The following is a 25,038-nucleotide window of genomic DNA, read 5'->3' on the forward strand; positions in this document are numbered from 1 at the left end:
TCTTGAATGTGAACATTGTCTATTTGAATATTCATTTGAGACATACAATTCATCTGCATATATATACTGCAAATAAGCTTACTCTTCTGTCTTTCCAGCAAAGCTGGTATGAAATCTTCAAAATTTTGACCTCCAAAGTGCAAGAAAATATTATTCCTAAGTTATTTTCCTTTTTTACTATCCCTAGTTTAAATCTTATTCGACAGCAAATCATTAATTGACCACACAAATGACCACAGGGTTTGTAACTGGTGAGCAAGATGAGCTTCAGAAAAACATAAGTGGAAGTTATCTGCCTGTTGTGACAACAGGAAGCCCAAGGGCACAACCTTCTGTTCTGGAGAAATAAGATTTAGGTCCTTTGAACCACCTGTCTCTATCAGTACTTTTGGACTCAGACATTTACAAACATTGGCTGAAAAATAGTTTTCTGTGTACTCTTGAAAATGCTTCTTCTAATAAATAAAACATTCCTTCAAAATATTATAAACTTGGTAGACTAAACTTGCTTTTCACTTGTCAGTCAAGCTGTACCTGTATATGGTTATAACTAACCAAGCTTGCTATTGAAGTCCATTGTCATTGCTTCAACATTGTATCAGGTGTTAGTAAGTGTTGTATGTAGCTGTTCAGAGCTGGAATCAGGGACTTGGATGTAAATATGAGTATGGTTGATCAGTATTTAATTCAACTCTACCAGTTACCTTTCTCCTTATGTTTCAGGAAAACTAGAGGTAGAAATTGAAGATTTGCTGAAGTTCAGGAGTGTCACTTTAGCATGAGCGAAGAGCTGGCATTAACATTTTGATAGACTCAACAGCTGTTCCCATTTGCTGACATTGAGCTCTCTCTGACATTCTGACATCTATTGTGGTCTCTGCTTCTTGACGCAGGGTGAGAGTTGGCCATTGATAAGTTCTTTGGGACACATAGTGCCCCAAACACAATCTCTTGTGTGTAATGAAAAATTAACTTTAGTGAGAATTGTAAAACAAACAAACAAAAACATGAGCTCTCTCTTCATAAACGCTTTAGAAAGGTGATGTTTTTATGAGGGTATTTGTTTCATGATTTTATTCACTCTTGTCAGTGCCCTTGAATTAATCATAAGCTCCATGATATTTTGTGGTCTTATTAAAAGCTGTAAAGCCCAGAGTCAGGTAAGCACACAGGAACATCAACTTTCATTAATGAACAAATTAAAATTGCCCTCTTGTTTTAAGAAAAATAGATAAAAAATAGTGTATTCTGTGTGTCCTTAATGGCTACACGAGCTCATAGGACACATGCAGATCTAATTTAGATCCATGAGGAAATAGCAGAGTCTCTGCATAACTTCTTGCATGCCATCTGAAAGTATTCATATTAATGTAAGTGGAAAGTCTTCTTCAGGGAAAGATCTCATAGGGTTGCATAGGGAGTTATGAAAACTCCATCATGTAACTCAGTTTCATAGATAAATCAGGAGATGTTGTGGCTGAAAACTAGATCTGAAAGAGGCAGACATATTGACCAAGTTTTGAAGCCAAAACTCTGAGGCATCCAGAGAATCTCCACAGTACTTCTGCACAACATTGAAGCATTATCACAAGTGATAGTGAGTATTTTTGCTCATTTCAAGTTCTTGTGTTGTTCTTATCACCGCAGTGTGGTAACAAATTTATATTACAAAACTGACATGCATGAGAAGTAATGTGGTTGCTCACTACACTAATTGGCTTCTAAAAAAACTAAAACAAAAAACAAAAAAAAAAAACAAGAAATAGAGAGGAAAGCATTCATAGAAGTAGAAAAAACCATCCTTGTTCAAGTATTTATCTTCTTTCTCAGAGAAGCAGATTGTCATCCACTTCCCCATCCTTGACAATCTTCATTTATCATTTCCTCCTTTTTATATATTTTTTCAGGTTTCCTATTAGTTTCAGCTCATAAAACATCACAAGTAAAAAATAGCAACTGATGGCAGCCTGTTCTAGGTCAGTTGTTCTTCACCAGAGTAAAAACACGTGCATGGAAATAACACAGGAAATGAGAATACATTGTTGGGGAGTTCATGTAGATCCTGTTGTCAGACTTTCTCAATTTTTAGTGACAACCATTCCCCCTTTCTTGGAGAAAGAACTGTTTTGTTGTTTTTTTTTTCCAATTTGTCACTGAAGTTCTCGAACTGTCTACTTCTTAAACAGCATTGGGTAAAGAAAATCATATATACATGTAAAAATGAAACAATTAACTCATTATTTTCCTGTATTGATACCATTCTCATTCCTCCAGTAACCACAGAGAATGGGAGACCATCTAAGAGTAGGAAGGCTTTTTTGTTTGTTAAATTTTTTTTTGTTGGTTTGTTTTTTCTTTTGGGGAGTGGGGGTAGGATGGGGTTGGGTTGTAGTCTTAACTAAAGTATAACTATGGGAAATAGCTATTGTATCCCAATAGGCATGATGCTGATCTCTTTTGTGCTGAAGTAAATCAAGAATAATTTTACCAATATGAGTACAGCCACATCATTAAAATTCTAGTGGGAGCATAGTATATGGCACAGTATCTCTGTAAAGAATAATGAAAGATTGCAGTGGGAATTGCTGTTCCTTTGTATCTCTGCAGGAAATCAGTTGAATTTGGCATTTTAAATGGTTGAATAAAATAAATTTCTAATTTTAATTAATCAGAGCTGAGTTAATTAATCTAATATGTGACAGGAGAACACTGTGAAATTTCAACCATGTCATCTGATACTGGACTGAATATCTCTGGTCTGGAAGGGAAAGACACTTTTCAAGTCTACTGCTAATATGATAATGGTTGGCAGCATTTGGGCAGGGATGGGAACTGACATAAAAGCAAATTGAAAATGGGAAATGGTTTTAAGTTGAGGGAGGGAAGATTTAGGTTGGATGCCAGGGGGAATTTCTTTGCTATGAGAGTGGTAAGGTGCTAGAACAGGCTGCCCAGAGAGGTTGTGGATGCCCCATCCCTAGAGGTATTCAAGGCCAGGTTGGATGAGGCCCTGGGCAGCCTGGTCTAGTATTAAATGTGGAGGTTGGTGGCCCTGCATGTAGCAAGGGGGGGTTGGAGCTTGATGACCCTTGAGGTCCCTTCCAGCCCTGGCCATTCTGTGACTCTGTGATTCTGTGATAAAGACTGCTGCACCGTCTCATATACAGCTGTTGTGTTGTACAGAGCAGTTATGTCTTTCTTTGTTTATTAAGGAAATCAGGTAACAGCAAGATAACTTTGTTAGCACGGGCAACTTTTTAGCATTCTTCATGGCTGACAGTGTCTTCACTCATAGTGCAAAATCAACTTCCAAAAGGTGGCCATTTCAACTATTTCTTCAACTGACCGATTAACAATGGGCTGCTTTAATAGATTTTGTGTATACACAGTGCATATGAACCCACAACGTTATCTTATGCAGTCGTCCTTCAGCATGCCCATGGAAAACTTCTGTCTCTCCGTCAGCTGTGGATCTGGCACAGTGCTAGCTGCAGCAGTGGAGAGAGGAGGGGTCTGCAGGCAAGGTGCTGAGATCAAAAGACTCTGCCTTTGGGCAAGGGAGATTAAGTCAGATCCCAGGAGGTTCAGTACAGGATTAGATTGTTTTCACTGCCTGCCTGCAAACATGCTAATGTTATTCCCAATCAGATATGTTGAGGAGATGGGAAGCTATGGATGGAAGAAGCAGCTCCCTCACTCAAATAAATCAGTATTTTCCAGTTCTAATATATTTATTGTGTATGTATAGCAGCTTATATAGATCCTATGTTTAGGATCACAATAGGGCTCATCACAAAAATTTAGCTCTTTTTATGATTTGCTTGTGCTTGGCAAATTTTATCCCAAACTGAGGAGAAAAAAAAAAAAAAAAAATTATGAAAAGGCCCCAAAAATATAAGCCACAGTGATATTTGCACTGAGAATGTACTTAATGTTTTCTAAAATTTGTACATTTTTTTAAGTCAGCTCAATTCTGCAAACAGTATAATTAAGTTGGAATAATTAAGTTGCACTTCCTCAGAATAGCTGAGGATATCGAGTCTCTTTGGGTCATGTGTATACAATCTGGTTTGAGATTTGCAGTGTGTTCACTCAGAAAGATAATAAACTCTGCAATGGTATTTATTGTCGGAGAAACAAGCAGTCCTGCTCAGTAAAGTCACCTATCCAACTTTCCAAAGAAAACAGAGTGGTCAAGCTTGTCCTGCTGAGCTTTGAATAATTCCAGGGATGAAGATTCTGTAACCTGTTCAAGCAAGCTGCTGGATCTGACCACTTTCATGGTGATTTTTTACTGAGGAAGAGTGCCTGTGCTAAATATTGTGACAAGTGCTACACATTTTCCTACCTTTTAGAATAGTCTGATTACATCTTCTCCACACCCTCCCCTTGTATGACTGACATCTACAGTAAGGTCTTCCCTAGTTTTCTCTTATTAAGCCTGAATAAACACTGGCTTCTCATCTTCTCCTTATATGTCATATGCTCTAGTAATGGGCCTTCTAATGCTTTTTTTCTGGCCTCTTTAAAAAACAAACAAACAAACAAACAAGCATACAACTGAAATATTTGGAAGTTCAACTTAAGACAATAGAACACAGACTGAACTACATAGACAACTACTTAACAGTAAAATAATGAAGAATTGGCCTGTGACCTTGAGCTCATGGTTCAAAAAACAGGATACTTATAACATGACAATGAAGAACTCCTTACTGTGGGGTTTTTTTTGTTTGTTTTTGTTTTTGTTCTTTCCTACCTCCAGGTTCAATCAGATAGGTCTGGTATGTGGCAATATCTAGTAAGGAGGGCTGAAGAGGTGGAACAACTTTAGCTCCTTTTCGTTCAGGTTTTGAAGAGAAAAGTTTCAGTATCTCTTATGATAACATACACAAACTTTGCTTTCTTCATCTTGCTCAGAAAGAATTATGAATACAAGTATCAGAATGCTTAAAAAGATATAAATTATGAGAAATATCTTCAAAACAAATACTTCAATTTTTAATATGGGCACCTAAACTACAGTCATTAAATCTTTGGAGTGGCTTGTCTGTTTGTAGTGTGCTGATGAGTATGCGTGAGTTCCACTGGCCCTCTTCATCTTCTCATTGTCAAACAAAGCTTCCAAGGGTCGATATCTGTTGCAGACTTCCCTTTCCAGCAAGCGTGGTGTAGTGTTGCTGCCAGGGTTATGACATGATAGATGCCATAGATCCATTTAATCCTTGTTTCTTTTTACACTGTCTCTCATGTTAGTGTGATAGAAAACCATCTCTCTGCATACAGACATGGATGCACTGGCTGCTCCTTTATTTGACTCATATAGAAAGTATTCTCCTTTCAACAAATCCACATTGCTCTTGTTTCTGCCATGGAATCTTTCCCAAGAGGAAATTTTCTATTTATTTCCTTCATAAACTAGTGATTTCTTCATAAAACTAACTCATTTCTGTAGACCACATGCCAGTTCTTCAGCTGCTCTAGCTAGCTGTACAGTTGGGCTGCTATGCTGAGTTTACCTTAGCAGAGTAGCTGCTCTTGAGAGGTTTGTCTGATACACATACCACTTTTGCAAGGTATTTTGAGACAAACAGCCCATATGTGTTTTATTCTTTTTTTTCTTCTTAAACCAACATTATTATAATACCATTCTCTTAGTTTAGACTAATGCCTCAATATATTTACTGCATATTTTACCTTAACATACATATATAGTTTACTTTTAGGGGTTTTTTTCACTTGTGTTGCAGGACGGATCTCAGCCTAGAGCATACCTAAGTGCAAAAACCTATGCTATGCAAATGACTCCTCTTGAACAGTTTTTAATGAGACAATATCCTTTGCTTTGAATTCAACAAGCTTTTGGAATGCTTTGAAATTGTTGAGTGACTGTTTGGTCTCTTAATAGAGAGGAAAGATATATCTATACCAATCAGTTACTCTCTTCAGGCCCAGTTTATCTCCTATCCTGTCTTTCAACTAAGTGAATGGAGGAAAGGTAGGTGTTTCGTTAGAGCATATGGAAGAGTGTGAAGAGCACAGCTGACTGGATTATGCTTGAACAACTATGTAGAACAGGAGGTGTCAAGCCTGACAAGGTCTGGTCCCTCTCTCCTGTAGGGAGTGATGCTCAGGAGATCTATGGCAAAGACGACGCCCAAGTTTCTTTAGGGGTGAAACAACAGGCTTCTTTCAGAAGGTGAGGTAGTGGGAACAGTCAGAGAACTAAGACCCAGTAGCGATTCATAAATCAAATCAGGCCTTGATCACATAAATCAGTTTGATCCCTAAAACATTTTCCTAATGAAGAGGACTCTGGATATATCTGGATGTATCTAGCTTATAAGACAACCAGCTATAAGACTTAAGTATTGGATCAGTTACACTACTTACTTGTTAATTATGCCAGTGTTTGCTGAAATGAACCCTACTGCCATGGGGGAAAAACCAGAAATTGGGTGTACATGTCCCTTTGACCTAATGTTAGAGAAGTCTTTGTATTATGAGCATGAATCTGAAAGGATACACAGCCGAATTATCTAGTCTTAGGTACAATGGATAAATGCACATTGAAAACATGAAGTCACTAGAAGATAAGTAGCATTCTCATTAACACAAAGGGTTCACTGAAGATAATAAATAAAAGAATGAGTAATAATATTCCACAGCTTAATTTGATTTTTATCTTCAGATATCTTCATTTAAATTGTTTACAATAAATAAATTGATGACATTTGTGATTATGTATAATTACATATATTGATATTTGCATGTATTCCGCAGGTTGAAATGTGCCCTTTATTGGTAGATCTGTCATTCCCAAAACTTATTGTTTATAATCAATATGAGATTTCATCACATAACAAGAAAGAGATACTATTACTAAATCTGAAAACAATCTATTCTTGGCAGAATATGTGTATTCATTTAAAATGAACAGTATCCATTTTATAAATAAGTCTACATACTGTCAACATATTATTGACTAGTCTCCTTGAATCTAATGGAAAAACAGTCCATTCTGCAGTTACAGATTAACTATAAAATAGTAAGACTTTCAGCAACATTATTCTTAGGGTGAATGACTGATGCCTTGGAAAATTGTAAGGTGCTTTCCTCATATATCACAGTTATAAGAAAGAAGGGAAATGTACGTATGAAGATTTCCTCTAAAAGTATTTTTAAATACCCCTCCATTATCTCTAAATTTTCAGGGATAAGAAAGACTGCCAAAGCACAACCCCTAAAATGCATTTTATGTTCCTTGTGATCAATTTATCTGAAAATTCTTCAATTTAGACCATGACTTACTTGTGATAAGACAAGAGCTCAAGAGCTCCCTCTTAAAGGTTTTATCCCATTTCTTTCCCTCATTGTCCATGTCACACATACATGCAACAATGGCAAATGTTTGCATCTAATGCTACAACTCATACCTGAATGTATCAATGATGTGCTTCCAATTTCCAAACATCTGAGAAAGGAGTACATTTCTATTTTTCATATGATTGTTAAGCCTATTTCCTGGGAGAACTTGTATACTTTGCTTACAGGTCTTTTTTTTTTTCCTCGGCAGTCTTCTTCAGTGGTGGTTTTGTTTTTTGTTTGGTTTGTTTATTAGTTTGTTTTTGTTTTCTGGAGACAACCTATCAATTGTCAAAGGCGTTGTTCACATCATTGGTAAGATTTCACAGAGCAGTAATTGAGATGCATTTTGCTGGTTATTTTTGTTTAACGCTATGAAACAGCTATCAAAAGAGAGCTTTGGGGAACTGTTTAGTCTAATGCAGGAGCTGAAAAGACTGTATCATTATAATAAACTGGTACTTTTTGGCCATTGATTTATTTATATTTTAAAAACATCTCAATCAGAAACCATTTATCAGATAAATTATTAATGAAGAGATGTTTTCTGACACAAAAACTAGAGCACTGCAAGCCATGTTTCATACAGTCAACTGTGGTCTGAAGTAAACTGCTCTAAAGCCAAGTAAATAGTTTAGACAATGCTGATAGAAATTTAAAAAGATGAAAAAGGGGGCTGTATTTTCCTAGACTTAAATTGGATTCTACAGGTTCTACATTGTACATTTCTACAAATACACATTGCATATTTCTACATTCTTCAGTTGGAGCACCAAACATGCAAACAAAAAAATATATATTTTTAAGTGTTCAAAAGCATCTACACTTGTTAGACTCTAACCATATTGAAAGGAACTCAGATGACTCAGACCTCCTAATGTTTATGTAGAAAAGTTTTGATTTAATTATCCTTCTCTACTTGGAAGTGTTTTATTCCTGATTAATAAAATAGTTACATAGTTTATGTCTTGGCAATTCACATTGACATCTAGGATTTTGAGAGCTTAACTGTATTAAAAATGTAGATGTATTTGTTCCTAAAATTAGGAATTGGGGGATGACGAGGGAGAAGATTGCAATTAAATATCATATTGACATATGCGTTTGTGTCACATTTCTTCAATATGGATGTATAGTTACACTATAAATATCTACATTTTATAGAAAAAAGAAAAAAGGCAAGAATAGTCAAACAATTCTCACTAAACACTGCTAACATTTTCCCCAGATAGGTCTGACATTGTTCTCAGTGTAAAAGCAATTTTCCCAGTGCTTTACAAAATGGCTATTAAACAAATTTCTGGTCAACGTCAAGAGTGAAAGGCAACAGAGTACTAGTATAAAGTATAGTACATTATATCTTGTGAGTAAAGTTCTAGCATTTATTTTTCTTATAGCTTGCTTAAAAATATGTGTAATTTACAATTTTCTGTCTTTGGGAATGTTTTGTTTGTTTTGTTTTTTTTTTTGGGGGGGGGGGAGGAAGGAGGGGATGAATGTCTTACTCTTATGAAACACATTTACTGTGATTTTCCTTCCCATTCCTCTTCTTCCCTAGCCTGTGGTCTAGATTCCCATCTGTCAATGTTTGCATGATATTGAGACAGTACTTTCAAAACCTTGAGGTGGCAAGAGCTGCCTGTGGGGTCCTGCTGCACAAAATTTCTTTTCAGTCTGAAAGATTGCTGTATTTTTTTTCTTTTTTTCAAATGTATAACATGCAATCTTCTCTTTTTGTACAGGCTCAGTGAGTTGTACGCCATTTCGGCAGACATGTCTGATCTTTCCACCTGCATATCTGGAGTTGCTTCATACCTTCACTGGTCTATTCAGTAACCACTAAAGATTTCTTGAGACTGAGCACAGAACAGATGAGTTAAATTCCTCTTGAATATTCTTCGTTGGAAGTGGATGTATTGGACTTTCTGAATGTGCATAAGGACACAAAGGTTAGTACACTCCTTAAAAGTTTCAGGACTGATTCACTTAACCATTACTAGTGCAGCCTGTATTTCAATTTGTTGCTTGTACAAAGCTACAGATCAAAAAAATTGTGGTTGACATGACATATATGCCTGAGACTGTGCTTTACCACTGAATAACTTTAGGTAGAGAGCTTGTCCAACTTACAGTCTTCTGCATGACTTGCTGGCAGACAAGAGCAAGCTCTATCCATGCTCCAAGCTTTATTATCTTAAATAATTTCTGCAATATTGCTTCTAAGTTTGGATTTAGTTCATGGCAATCACTTTCATCTGATTTATCACTGACAAAAGATGAGGAGGAGAGATTCTGTTTACCTATGCTCACAAGACAGCCCTTCTTTAGATTTTTGTCCAGATTTGTGCTTAGTTGCTCTAGATGTCATATGGGAGTCATAGGGATGTTGAAGATGTAGAAAAGAATAAAAGCACTTCCTCATATCAACTATCTATTTCCTGGAAGTTGTGAGATTCTAGTAAAATGCATTGTCTATTTGTTGATTTCAGTTAAAATATCGCATATTCTATGATATGATTATATCATCTCTCTGCTACCACAGGAAATCACCCGCAAATAGAATAATTTAATGACATGATTTTGTACGACTGAAAATACTGAAGAAACCACTGTGTAAACGGATATGTGCTCAGAAGAATGGTGTAGTGTATGTGTGTGTGTGCGTGTGTGTGTGTGTGTATCAAGTGATGTCTCAGACACATAACTGACAAGGAATGTAGCAAGATCATAAAGATACATCAGGACTTTTAGCACCATAACGTTATGGGGAGAAAAAAAAGGCAATGTTTATAATGATGTGGGTAATGCAATGTACTGTAGAAAAGTGAACAATCATGTAACTTAGAGTTTATCTATGACTGCCATCTGTTTTCCATCTTTCTCAGAATATTCTTCAAGATTTGCACTACATGGGAATCAGGGGGTAAAAGCCTTTTCAGTTTTCTCTCTTAGCAGCTTCTTATTTGAGTTGATGGTTTTTTTAATAATTAGTTTTACAAATATATTTTTTTTCCTACAAATCATCTTCACAATCAATTAAAATGTTTTCAGGAATTGCACTGGCTAAAACAGGTGGCACACAAACGTTATGCAATTAGAACTACATAGATTAAATACCGCTCTCTCATTTTTGTGGAGGAGTTATAGTGATATCATCTGAATAATAGTTTTCTAATCAATCTCTTTATGTCTGCCACTCTAGCTAGCATTTCTGTGTGCATTTTAAATGTTTGCTCTCTCTATAGAGTAAGTAAAAGACAAAAATATCTTTCATCAAAAGGAATTGTTTCCCCATTAGCACCAATTGTCTACTCCTGATTGAATAGGAAAAAATTGTAGTAATGTGGTTTTGTTTAATCTATTGAAGTTACTGAGAATTTTTTTAATGGAGTTCAGTAGGACCAAGAATATATATTAGCAGAGTTCTAAGAGTTTCCAAATATTCCCATATGAAGAAGAGCTATGTTAGTTTTGTAAGGTGCCTTCACTGTAGTATCTAAGTATTTTGCACTTCTCTCTGAGGGATTTGAGCAATATGCATTTCTGTGGACTATTAAATATATAAAATGTACAAAATTAGATGTTCTACGAACTCAGTGAAATTGTTGACAAAACCATGCAGTATTAGGATATGAAATGTTGAAATATTGTAGGCATTTTACTTACAGCATTGTTACTAAAGTGCACAATCATTTATATGAGTATATAAATTTGGATGGCAAATTATGCAAAAACATTGTTTACTCTTCTGTTTCACTGATTGTGTAGTTCATGCTACTACAAATATTACAAAAGTTATGTGGTAGGCTGGAGAGAAAACTTTTTTTAATAGGCAAAGTATATGTCCATTTGAATAGTGTAAATCAAAATAAATGAGCTAAATTCTATAACTGGTTGCAAATCCAATAGTGTTTCACCTGTCTAAATTTTCCATTATACATTCTGTTACCAGCTAACTTCTTCCTTTTGCAAGAATGCAAGAGCAACTAGAGATCTTGGTGTAAATGAACAAACGACAATTATGCTGAAATGAATACCAAGGTTGTTAAGTTAAAAGAAACTTTGTACATTAAGAAACACACACACACATATACTAAGGCTTACAAGGTGGGACTGTTTGTCATAACCCCAGATTTAAAACTTACCCTTAATGCAAGTCTTGAGGCTACAACAAACTCATGGATGCTGGGAGTAGAGTCCATTTACACAGGGAAGGTAAATTTTGCACTTTCATGTCGTGGAAGATCAACCTAATGAGTGGTATAAAGATATCTATTAGCTATATTTTGTGAAGTGAAAAAACAGAAGTGATATATCCACCACTTCAGAAGTTGGTCAGAATTCTGAATGTTAATCCAAAGAAACATGACTATATTCAATATAAGGTGCTCAGAGTTCCAGAAAAGGGGTGGTATTTAAGCCATGTTTCTGCCCTTGTCATCACCTTTACCTTGCTTGTTGACTCTCCTGAGAACTGTCTTTCACACAAGAGTAATCGCATTTTCCCCTAGCCTATTACGGTCCATCAGAAAAACTAAACCTATATCTATTTGTGTCAGAAAAGCTGGGCTTGGAGATGATGCTGAGCCCTGTCCCCTACTGACCCATCCTATCCACTCATATGTTCCCTAGTATGTTTTTGTTCCACAGTCCCATGTAATGCTTGGGTAGAGTTCAGGGAGCAGATAAAGTAGAGACATCTTCCAGAAAACAGCTAAGAATAGAACCACTTTGTTTTGGGGTGGAGAGACAGGGTTGCCAGCATATAAATGTAAATTTGTACATATGCATATTTTAGCCTACTAGTGCATTGAGTGTTATACCCATTAGCTGATTTTGATGAAAAATATATTCAAATTTTCCTTGTACAAAATAAGAAAGTTGTAAACAAATTCACTTCAGTTGTGAAATGATAACATGGAAATACAATAACATTTCCCAGTCAATTAAATAATTAAGATTAAAGTATCAAACCATGAATTCTAGAGACGTTCTATCAAGAATTTCAGTATCAAATAGCTTTTACTGGTGGAAATGAAGGGTATATTGTTTTCTTTTCTCAGTAATTTTAGTCACATATGATTTGAAAATTATTTGATTTAAGAAAATGTGGGCATTTTTACTCACTTTAAAAAAGAATATTTTAAACAGCAGGATGTAATTTCAGACTATTTGCAGTCAAGAGGCCTCTGCTGAGCAAAATACTCATTCAATTTAGGAATGCATATTATAATAATTTTCCTATCTCCCTCACAGCAGGGTTCTTGCCATCGTTCTACAAACTCATAGGTTGCAGTATTGAATTACTAGCTAACTTCAGTTCCAGGTAACACACGCTTCAAGCATATTCTCATTAGCTCAACTTAGTTATAATGCAAAGCTGCTTAATTTCACCAAGTGAAATGGGATACACTTAAATTGCCTCATCTAATATAATACTCCTTCTTAATACATGCAAAGTGGTTTATGATGGCAAAGCTTGTAGAGCATGAAAATCATCAGGGAAAGTAAATTTTCTGACTCTGACAGTCAAAAAGAAGTTCTGTTTTGTATCATTTCTTTTTTAAAGAGGTTAAGAATAAGAGAGGAGAGAAAGGAGTAAGAAAAAATGAGTCTAGAAAAATGTAAATTTAGTACATTAACTTTTTAAAACATCAGCTCTACTAAACAAGAAAATTATCAAGTAAAGCTGTTCCGTCAGTAATGTCTTCTTCACCATAAAATTAAATGATAAATAAACAATGCCCCAAATATACTGCAGTATGGAACAGTATTCCTTAATTTGTTTGTTTTGTATTGTGCAGCATATGGTCAAGAAGGCCAACATCCTGGCTTGTATCAGGAATGGTGTGGTGAGCAGGACTAGGAAAATAATCCTGTCCCTGTACTTGGCACTGGTAAGGCCTCAACTCAAGTACTGTGCTCAGTTTTGGACACCTCAGTACAGAAAGGACATCAAGGTGCTGGAGCAGGTCAAAAGAAGGGCAACAAGGCTTGTGAAGAGCTTGGAGAATATGTCCTACGAGGAATGACTTAAGGAACTGGGGCTGTTTGGCCTGGGGAAGAGAGGGGGGAGACGTTATTGCCATCTTCCCATATCTGAGAGGTGATTGCAGCGAGAGCGAGTTTGGTCTTTTCTCACTGGTGACAGGTGACAGGACGAGAGGAAATGGCTTCAAGTTGCATCGGGTTAAGTTTACATTGGATATCAGGATAATCTTCTTTACAGAAAGGGTTGTTAAGCACTGGAATAGGCTCCCTAGGGAGGTGGTTGAGTCACCATCCTGAATGTGTTTAAAAACCATTTGGTGCTCAGGGATGTGATTTAGCAAAGGGTTTTTTGAGTTAGGGTAGTATGGTTAGCTTGTGGTTAGACTTGATGATCTTCAAGGTCTTTTCCCACCTGAGCAATTCTATGATTCTATGATTTTACTGCTAATATTATTAATTCAGACTCCTGTATTTGTATTAATATGTAAGGAAACTTTAATTTCAGAGTTTGATAAAGAAGAGTTTGATTTATCTTTCTTCTTCTTTTAAATGGCAAGTGAATATGTCCTGGTCTTGTATACCTTGCAGACACAAAACCTCATTCCAGTAATACACAAAAACATCAGTGGTAAAACTGTTTTTTCTTCCCAATATTCTGCACCTGTAGTCTGACCACAGGACCACAAATTCTTTCTCTACATCCCTTTCCAATGCTTTGAGTATTTAGTAAAGAGTATTTAGACTGGATTTAAGCTGCTGCAAGCCCTACAGATGACACCCAAGATTATATCTCATTTTCCACAGATGAAACCAGAGTTATCACAAAGATGTTGCACTGCCTAGGGGAAAGTGGCACCTGGAGAAGACCGTGTGGCTCAGACTCAATTTGAGTGAGATCCAGGCAACACTGATTGAAAGACAGAAATGATCCAGAAAGCCAGTTTAGCAAGATTCTTAGGTATATGCCTTTGATCATTAGTTCATTATGTTCTCAAAGGTACCATCATTTTGGCTCTCATGATATCCATAATTATTTTTCCATATTCCAGAAATGGACAGCCTCCAGAAGAAACAGTATAAAACCCTCTAAGCAAAGAAGGCTCCTGAGAGAGTCATAATGTATCTCTATATGCAGTGAGCTTTAAGGGTCTGCAAACACCGTGGAGTCTTTTTAACAAAAATTATTTCTTTCTGCAGTTCTATATATCTGCTAACATTAAGCCTTTTATACTTTGTAGGAGGATGGTGAAAGGTAATTTAATTACTAGAAGGTCATATGAACATCCCTAACCACTGAAGCGCCCAAGTCACAGCAGTAATTGTCTATCAGAAGGAGTCTATCAGAAGGAAAACATGCATGAAATCTGCTAGTTAAGAATCTCCCACACAAGGCTACATCTGAATACTATTAATATGATGCTTTTGGCCTCAAATTTCCCTGATTCCAGGATGCATCAAGTCTCTGAACATGTTTCCAAACATCAGTGAAAAGTTATGAACATCTTTATGGAGGAGAAACAACTGAAAGACTGTTAATATTCACTGACAACTTGCACCTTTTCCCAGGCAGAACAACAAGCCATTAGCTTTTTGCTTTTCATGCCTGATTTTGGGTAGAGACATGCCAGAAAAGTTCTGACTCAAATTGAAGATGTCTTTGGGAAGAACTCTGGTCATCCTGTTTGTTCCCTATATGTTTTGCATATATGAACAGTAGCTAGTACTTGGGCCTTACAATGAAATATTTTCCTAAAACATTTTCCTTCTGGTAATCTGTCCTTGCTGTCTCTTCACTGACTTGACAGCTGTATCACAGCTTCACTCACTTTATAAAAACAATTTTACATATTCTCCATTAAAAGCTGTGTAGAAAGCTCAGTGCACAGTTGTGAGGCATTAGTAGGAATATTCAGTTATTGCTAGAAATAAAATAAAAGGTGTAAAACTGCACATACCAATTCAATTTGTATTTGTATAACCATTCCATACTTGTTACTACCATGAAAAAAGCATTTGTTTTTCTAAATTGTGTTTATATTACTAGATGTGTACTTAACGGACAGAGCTTGTTAGAGGAGGCATGGAAACAATGCAGAATTTCTTCCATTTCAGTATGAGAACCATGAGGGATAATCATTAATTCTGAATGCAGTCAGATCAGCTAGAGGGGTACAGGGATACCTTCTGAAATCTGGCAATTTCTTTTCATCAACCTTTTGTGTAACCCAGGTCTCCTGATTAATAAAGTGACAGTGAACTCACTTTTGAATCTATCTGTCTCCTCTCAGCCTCAGGGAATCTCAGAAGAGTCCAGGTCAGCCTCTGGCAAAAAAGCAAACAAACAAAAAAAAACAGCCAGGAGTCTTGAAAAGACAGTGGCTGAGGTGCAAATGTTTTGCTCTCTACATATATGAGAGCTGCCTTGATCTGCTAGGAGATTTAAGAAAACATTAGTTTTCAGCCCCTCAGAATGAGAAAGTCATCAAGGCCCTGGTGTGCATTCAGAGTAGGGAAATGAAGCTGGTAAGGGATCTGGAGCACAAGTCTTATGAGGAGCACTTAAGGGAACTGGGACTGTTTAGTCTGGAGAAGAGAAGGTTCAAGGGAGACCTTATCGCTCTCTACAACTTTTTGAAAGGAGGCTGTGGCAAGGTGGGTGTTGGCCTCTTCTCCCACATAACTAGCAATAAGATGAGAGGGAATGGTTTTAGTTGCATCAGGGGAGGTTTGGGTTGAATATTAACAAAAAATTCTTCCCTGATAGAGTGATCAGGCACAGGAATGGGCTGCTCAGGGAAGTGGTGGAGTCACTATCCCTTGAGCTGTTCAAGAAATGTTTAGCTGTTGTACTAAGGGACATGGTTAAGTGGGGAAATATTGGTGGTAGGTTGATGGTTGGGCTGGATGATCTTGGAGGTCTTTTCCAACCTTGGTGATTCTATGATTTCCCTTCAGTACTGGTTTCTATGGGGAATTTTTATTTCATGGTCTGCTTCATTGTTTTCCTTTATTTCTAAAAAAAAGCCTTGGTCTCTCTTCAAATAACTCAGCTATAAAATCTGTATATTATAGAATATCAAAAGTTTACTGTGTCCTTTCTTGCTGTTCTGGGAGGAAGTGGTGTTTTCTCTCACTTATTAGTATGCTGATATCTTGCTTGAGATCAAGAAAACTGCAATTTTAATGAGCCTGAAAAACCTGCTTTGACAGCTGTTGTATAGTGCCTCAAAAACTATTTTTAGTGTGTTAAATACTATTTCAAGTAAACAAAAACTATGCTCACATTGTTTACAAATATTTCACTGTAAGTTTATTTTAAGTTAGTAAACTAAGAGAAAAAAATATTTTTCTTACTGTTTTTGATTGTTCTATCTGACATGTACTCTGTGGCACAAATATAATTATCTATTTTTTTCACCTTATAGATTAATATACATGGAAATGAAAGAACAATAATGCTTTTTTTCTATACAGCAATTTCTTCTACAGCTGTATGAATTGTGCGATTCTATCACGTAGTAATATACACATATTGCTATGTGAATATCTGTTTTGGCTTCTTCAAAAATGTTAGCTGTGCCCTCTTAGAGTTTACTAGAAAAAAAGTTGGTCTTTAATTTATTGTTCTTTTAGCAGCTTGGATATGTAGTCTTCTAAAACTGTGTAAATACAATGAAAATGATATTATGAAGTCATTTCACTGTCCAATGTCTTGTAACACTTTTATTCTAGAATGAAAATAATGCCCTTGAGAACTAAAGACAATGTTTTTAGATATGTTGTAGGTTATTGATATGATCCTAGAAGAATGGATATGACTAAAGTAATTGCAAGAATTTAGATACAGAAACCTACCACTGAAATTATGGAGGGGAAATAAGGGGAGTGAAGAAATGGGAAAAAAAAGAACCCGGACTACCTAATGTCCACTTATGATTTCAGAATTCACAGGCATCTTTGTTTGCAAGAAATATTTTCACATCATTACAAATCCTGTGATGATGCATCACAAAATGCTGAACATTCAAGTGACTCTTGTTTTGTACCTACAGTTCATATGTCACAATCCAAGTACCCTCCAAAATTTTTGTTGGGCATTGACCAAATCCTGAAGGTTTCTTAATGGTCTGGTGCTGCTCACTCGAGAACATAGCCAAGTTTTGCCTAGTTTGAGTATTTAGGGTCAGTTCTTCATTCAGATCTTCAAGCCAAATGTCCTGGGTGAGTTGCCCAATAAACAGGCTTTATTGAAGCTGGACAACTGATATCAAAAATAGATGAGTAAAGTTGAGACTTTCCAGGTCTGTCCATATGGTCTTGCAAATAGATATACATATACATATAGATGTGACAGAACAGTGAAAAATTTTAAAAACAGTTTCTGATTCCCTCTGCCCATATTGTTTTTTCATTTTTGCTTTATTGTTGCCGTTCTTTAATAACTCCTTTTGAATTTAAAATTTGGCACTAGCCAAGTAAATATAACAATAAAAAGCAACTGGGTCTGGATTCTATAATCTACATGTCCCTCAATTTCAGAGGTGCCCAACACCAAGTCTACTTTCCAACACAGCAGAGTTTGTGAACCCAGAGAATTACAAATAGGAAATGTATTCATTACAACACTTCACTGCTTAATTTTTCACTAACTGACGCCCATGTATTTGTATTCTTTTATGTTGGATGGCAATGGTGTTCATTGTTAAATGGAAAAAAAATATGAAAAATAAATTGACCATAAACTCTCTGCCTCTGCTCACTGTTCTATAGCATAGACACTTATTTAGTATTTTGGATGCCTGAATAACTTAAATCTTTGGATGTTAAAAAAAAAAAAAAAAAGCTTTTCTATTTTTGCACTTTTTTGTAAAATCCAAAATTTACGTCTTCTCAACTTGATGATTCTCAGTCTGAAAAAATGACATGAATTTGAATTGTATGTTTAAAAAAAAAAAAAAAAAGAGAGAGAGACTTTTATATTGCTAGAAAGATGAGTTTGCACCACCTAAATAGTTGTGGCACCTCATGTATCAGAGATTTTATGACATTTTCAGAAGATATTGTATCTTCATGTGATTCTCTAAATCACAGTAAGTCTTGGAGCCTGGCAGCTCAGTCAGGTATAATATAGAAACTCATTTTTCTAAGCATTCTAAATATGCAGAAATGTGTTTCTCCAGTAAGTATTTGGTGTAAAATATTTTTCTTTTAAATCAGACAGTTGTATTATTTAAAACAGTGAACTAACATAGGGGAATGTGGAATTTCTGTATTTAAAAAAAATGGAGTGGAGAATTGAAGACCTGCATTTGTATTCTTTGTCTTCTAAGTCTCATGAATCCTTTATTCAGAATATGACCATAACTCCAGTACAAGCTAAAAATAAAGTAAGTAAACATTTTCTTTCTCTCTCTATTTTTTTTTTTCTCTCCTGACAAACTGCGTAAATCTCACAGGCCCAAACTTGAATTGTGCAATCTGTTACTTGGCCTCATTGGAGGGACTAAGGAGTTTTTCTGCTTAGAAGCATAATCTTGTAGCAGAAGTCTCTAAATTGAGAACTGCTCATTTTAAGCTGATTCTGTAATCAGCAGCCCAGATCTGAATCACATTCTGGAAACATTCATCTCTTGATTGAGTACAGTGGGAGCTTAGGGTGACGCCCATGTCCCAGCTTTGGCATTTAACTGAGAAGGGTGTCATGACGGAGGACAGAGAATAAATCCAGACCCTCAATTTGCCACAGTTCTGGTCTGGTTTCCAACATGAAATCCTACTGTAGCTGAAGCTGATGGGAGTTGTGGCACTGACCCTAGGCTGCTAGAAGCTCTGCTCAGACTTTGATTCAAAATTTACCGGCATGTTTAACCTTAGAAAGAAAGGATAGATGGAAATATTGACACAGCCTTGAATGCTCTAATTCAAACGTGTCTGCGGTAAAATGTATCAGGCTTGTAGCTTTGACACAGGAATGGCAAGATGCATAAGTCAATGAATACAAGAGGTCTTTTCCTTTGAAACTCCAGGCAGCAGCGATCTCTCAGCAAAGCTGAACAAAATATAAATGTCTCTTTGTCACTGTCATGAATGCTTGTTTACCAACCCTTCAAGTGCACAGAGTGCAAATAAAAATTGTCAGGTAAGATTATAACTGAAAGTCCATGCATATATGCTGCAGTGCTTTTATTTGCACAGCGTTGTGATTGGCTTTGCCAAACACACTGAGGAAATGGCACAATTGCATTTTAGCAACTTACTTGGCTGCATGCATGCTGTCATTTACTTCTGGATGTTGCCAATGTATCCAGCTTTATTTGTTAACCTAGCAGAACATTATTTATTAATGAGTTCTTCATGCTTCATTAAGCCTAATGTCAAAACACCTCTGTGGGACTCTAGGCATGTTCTTGCTTTGTATTAAAGCATTCTAAAGAAAAAGAAAAATTATGCAGCAAAGCTGCAGATAAAACCCAAAAGATATCAGTTCAATTAGTCTTGATCCTGGCAGATAATTTTCCTGAATATTTGTGTGCTAGCTTAAATTAAAGCATTCTTCAATCTGAAATGTCCATACGTAATTAAAGCGCCTTAGAAACATAGTAAGTCTACAATGATCTCCAAGACTGAATGAAGTGCTCAGATGGCAAAAGTGGGCAAGTTCACCATGGCAATATTTTTGGTGTTTTTTCTCTATGGACTGATGTTTCATATCAGAGGAGACTCCTTCATGGGAACATCAAAATGAGTGAAAGTAGTAATGAGGTGAATTATTCGTGATTTTCTGTAATTTGGCAGAACTATTATTGTTCATAAAACTAGTACTAAAATTCAACTAACTTTTCCAGCTTGCAACTAACTGAACATCTTGTTTTGTAGCACTGACATAAAATTAAAATCCAGTGGTTCTGCATATCTTAATCCACAACGATGTTCTAGGACATACACCACCATTCCTCATGTAAGAACTAGTATTTATCACCAGTTAAGGAACATCAGGTTTTATTATGGAAACATAAATAGAATGGAATAAACATGTTTTTATGTTAATGGAGATTCCCAGGAAAAGAATGTGTCCATCACTTTTTATTTGAAAAGTATACATATCTTTACACCTGCAAGAAGATGTTAGACAAAGTTGTTAGTGTGCTCTCATCCTATCCTTGAACAGCAACATTTTAAACATGTATTTTCTGTAAAGATTTAGATGATTCAGCTTAAAAATTTCCAGCCAGCATCACTTGATTTATCACAAGAAGAAAATTATAACTCTGTAAGAATGAAAAAAAATAATAATTAAAAATGAGGACAGTGCATTTTATTAATGCACAAAAGAGCATATTTAACATCTCAAGAGATAGATATGATAATTAAGCTATTGCAATCTATAAGTTTTTCACAGCTGAGGTGTGATCTTGCTTTACTGAAGTTTGTTATGGGTTTTAGTAGAGAGCAGAAATAAAGCATAGAGTCTTACTTTTGCTAGTAACTCATCATACTCGGCTACATGTATATTTAGTAACAAAATTAAGCAAAGATATAAGGCAAAAGGACTGTCTCACTTTTAGATTCTATAGAGAAAAATTCCTGGAGGGAATTGCACATCGATAATTTGGACATTGCATAATTGCTTCTACTTATGAGGAATTTTTATTTCCTATTTTCTGTTTGTAATTGCTACCAGATATGAATATTTTATGTAAGCTTCTTTTGAGCTTTTCCTTTTTCTTTCATCTTGTGACTTTCATTATCTTTCCCAACATCTGAGAGATCAATGTAAGGCAATGGGATAGTAGAGGAATGTACCATGCTGTTACCATACCACAACAAACATAAACAATTGGGAGGGCAGATCCTTAGCTGTTGTGTGTGAGTGGAGATCCCCAGATGCTAGTGAAAATGGCTGCTAATGCTGAGGTCTCTTGTCATAAAGATTTGAACAACATCAGCTGAAGATTTCCAGGTCCTCCTGCTGGAGGGTTTTGTCCTGTTTACAGCCAAATAGTCACTGGAACCTGGTTTGCCTCTGTCCAAGTGTGAGCCTAATCATCAGAGAAAGCTTGTTTTTTTGTCTGGCATTAACTACAGAGCTAATAAGCCAGGGATGATAGAGGAAATTTCTGTTCTTTCTCTTCTAGTTGTCTTTTGCAATACATAATTAATGGTGCTACAAATGTTAGCTTGCAAATCTCAGTGGGACAGGAGCCCCCTTTGGTAGCTCAAAAAATTCCAGAATTACAGAGAGGCAGAATCAAAATTCAAGCCACTTACTCTCCATGGGTTCTTCTTATTGTTTAGTTTAGTCAGAAGTATAGTTTCGTGTTTTTGTTTTGTTTTGTTTATTGTAGATTGCTTTGTGCTTTGTTTTCTTTTTATCTGTTAGAATAAATTACAGATTTTCTTCTTCCCAGCTTTCATCTTGTATTGCCTGTGTGTTCTCTGTGGAACACAGACAGTTAAGGGATGTTAAGGGCATCATTACCATACTGGGCCCAGGTACAGGTTCTAGATCTGGCTCAAGAGTGCTTGAACTGTTACAGAGTCTCATGGAGACAGGTACCTCAACTTTATGAAAGTCATAAGTTATTGCAGACTGGTCAACAATCAGAGATATTGAAGGTAGCGTTGTTTTAACAGATACTGTTTGTGAGTTTTATTCTGTTAGAATCATGGAATGGTTTGGCTTGGAAGGGACTCTTAAGATAATCTAGTTCCAACCCCCCTGCTGTAGTCAGAGACACCTCCCTTTAGACCAGGTTGCTCACAGCCCCATCCTGCCTGGCCTTTAATGCTTCCAGGGAGCATCCACACAGCCTCACTGGCCAGACTGTTCTCATTACCCTCACAGAACTTCTTCCTAATATCCAGTCTAAATCTGCCCTCTTCCAGTTTAAAATCATTTCCCTTGTCCTGTCTCTACATGCCTTTATAACTGTTGATTTTCTATGCTCACTCTTAAACTAATAAGAAGTTAGATCTCAAGAAACCCATTACAAGTTCAACTATTTATTTTAGTATAAAATAGATGTTGATAAAGTTGAATTTGGCTCAGAACCAGATAAACATAATTTGTCACTAAGATTTAACTGGAGTCCAGAAACTCAGCGATAACTGGTCTTAGACCAAAGGGTATCTCTTGAGAGCTTCTTAGTTCCCAGTAGGCTACAAGAGAAGCAAGCAAGTCTGCCTTGTGCAGTATTCTCAGGAGGACACAATTAAAAATCATCCTGTTCAGGAACTACTTTTTATGCTTTTGTTTTTAATAAAGCCCTTTGAGACCAGCAGCAGTGTATAATGTTCATCCTGCTTTTGGTCTATTTACAGCCTTTCTGTTGCTCATTGACATGCTTTCTTTTTAAATGTTTGTTGTCTAATGAGCAAACTTCTATTTAAGTGGAAAGTTATCTGCTTCTCTATGTATCTTCTATATAAAGACAGCATAGAGAATTTTTATCTCATTTCTGTGATTTCCTTTAATACAAATTTGTCTGATTAATGTTGTTTTGTTATAGGCACATTCCTGGGAACATGATTTCTGCAAAAAAGCAAGTTGTCTATTTACAACTAAGTGTGGCTCAGACTGTGGTTCCAGAGTCACAGCAAACTTAACTGGCCTTAGCCATGAGCTGATTTTGGTAGACTGTTGCTGACGTGAGTGAGAATTGGCACAATGATGCATCTCTGTACCGTGCTTATGACAGAATGAATGTGATCCATTCCTTCCTGTGGCAGTCTTTGGGGTGAACTTGATGTGGAAGGAACAGTTTGCTGTGTCTGAGAAAGGGGTTCAGGGGTTCAGACCAACCCTGTGAGCTTGCAGAGAAGAGGCTGCAAAAAGCTCTGCATTTTGATCTGTGTGGTTTTTCTGGAAATTTTTTCTGGAAGATGATTTTTCTGGAAATCATAAAAAGAGCAAACATGCTCAAAGAAACTGATTTCTGTTCAGTGTCATCATATGGCAATTTCACTTAGTTTTTCTTGTTGAATAGATGTGCAGCCACCATCCTATATCACACAGTAAAATGGGACCTATTACACGTGCAGTAATGGGAAAAGAAAAAATCAACTAAAGTTTTAATTACTGGACTTCTGGGCTGTCTTTTGTTTGTTTTGTTGGGTTTTTTTTATGTTTGGGGGGGAAAGCATATTTGGAAAGACCTTCTATACCCTCAATTACAGCTGCTATGGGTTATTTACGCTGTTGTAGCAATTCTGATAAACCCATAGAAGAGAATTGCCTTTTCTATTGATGACACATTTGGTAACATTTCTGCAGTAGTGCAGTAATGTCTTTATTGTGTATTGCTGTATTTTAATAGTCAATTAAAATTCCCATTGAATTGACAAAATGGGCTTGGGAACTTCTGAAGACTATTTGCCTAAATGTACTCATGAGACTGTTCTGATAATCACTGCCACTGCACTATTCAAAATTACTGAAAAGTCTAACCTTATTACAGTAGAAAAGTAGTGAGGCAAAAGAAAATGTATTTTAAAAATGGAATCTTGTTGTTGAATTGAATGTCATCATTCTACTGTGCTTTTCTCCTTTTTTTTTTTTTCTTCTCCAGCACCACAACCATGTCTCTTCTTCCTCTTCTCCATTTTCCCAACTTCATTCTTTATTTTCTTTCATTTTTTTTTTAGTTTTCCTTACATTCTCTCATGTTATCTAATACTAACAAATGATGCAGTGCCTTTGTGATGAATATGGAAAGGTGATAAATAGGCCTGTAGCAAGATTTCAGGGGCTTCACACAGAGTTTTTGTAATTTTATTCTTTTCATAATAAATGTGTTTACAGCCTGCAGGTTAAAACGAATGAAAGCAACAAAGAATACATAAGATAAACTCTGCACGAGTGAGTACACCACCAACAGAGAACAAGACTTCAAAATGCATGAGTCATTCCAACTCCTCCATAGCTCACTTCTGCCACACCTACAACATTATCTTCAGTCTCAGGATATTCGATATTTTTCTTAATGCCTCAGTTGCTGAAATCACTTAGTGCATGAAGACCTTTGCATCCATTCAGCAAATTTCTCAGTTGTTCCACTTACAGTAGAGGATTTTTTTCCAGATGCCACCAGTAGATATTCTTTCAGTACTTTTATGATGATTTCCTCAGGGCCTCCCCCAAACAAAAGGGTAACAAACTTATGTAGTGTAGTGTGCTGCCAGATGTGTTGCAGGATCGTGCTCATAATATTAAGCAACTCTTGCAATTGCTCCACAGAGGAAGCATGTTTCAGCTTTTGCAGTCAAACTCTGCAAGCAAGGCAAATGACAAAACTCTGGAAAAGCTATAAATGGGTGGTTCACAATTCAAGGCAGAAACAAATCCATGGGGTTACTGTGTAGGAAAATGATAATAATTTTTGCCTTTCAAAAAGACAAGGGCAGACTCAGCTGCAAACAAATTTCCTGTCTTTCTCATTCTATTGCCTTCAGCCTTCTGCTTCTCCAGTAGAGTGTGTAAATAAAAGTGAATTGGCACTTTCAGATGTACTTCTTCAACCCTACAGATGTGTTATTACTGTGGATTTTTCAAGTTCCAAGGAACAAAAGGTCTGTGATTGAATTATATGAAAGCATAAATAGAATGGATATCTGCTTGCAGGGCATTTCTCCTCCTACTGTTCACTACAGATTGTGAAGAATCATTCTTATCAGACATGAAAT

General features: G+C 36.3%; 1 protein-coding gene across 3 annotated transcripts in view; it reads left to right on the forward strand.

Annotated features, from left to right (window-relative positions):
• Positions 1 to 25,038, forward strand: part of HS3ST5 (heparan sulfate-glucosamine 3-sulfotransferase 5) — a 191,598-nt gene that overhangs the window by 90,292 nt on the left and 76,268 nt on the right. For all 3 annotated transcript variants that reach the window (XM_085217444.1, XM_085217445.1, XM_085217442.1), the window contains exon 2: positions 9,108 to 9,314. The gene's annotated coding sequence lies outside the window, so the exon portion shown is untranslated. The remainder of the gene's footprint in view (positions 1 to 9,107; positions 9,315 to 25,038) is intronic.

The sequence above is a fragment of the Meleagris gallopavo genome, chromosome 2 (genome assembly GCF_905368555.1).
Source record: "Meleagris gallopavo chromosome 2, MGAL_WU_HG_1.1, whole genome shotgun sequence".
Lineage (NCBI taxonomy): Eukaryota > Metazoa > Chordata > Aves > Galliformes > Phasianidae > Meleagris > Meleagris gallopavo.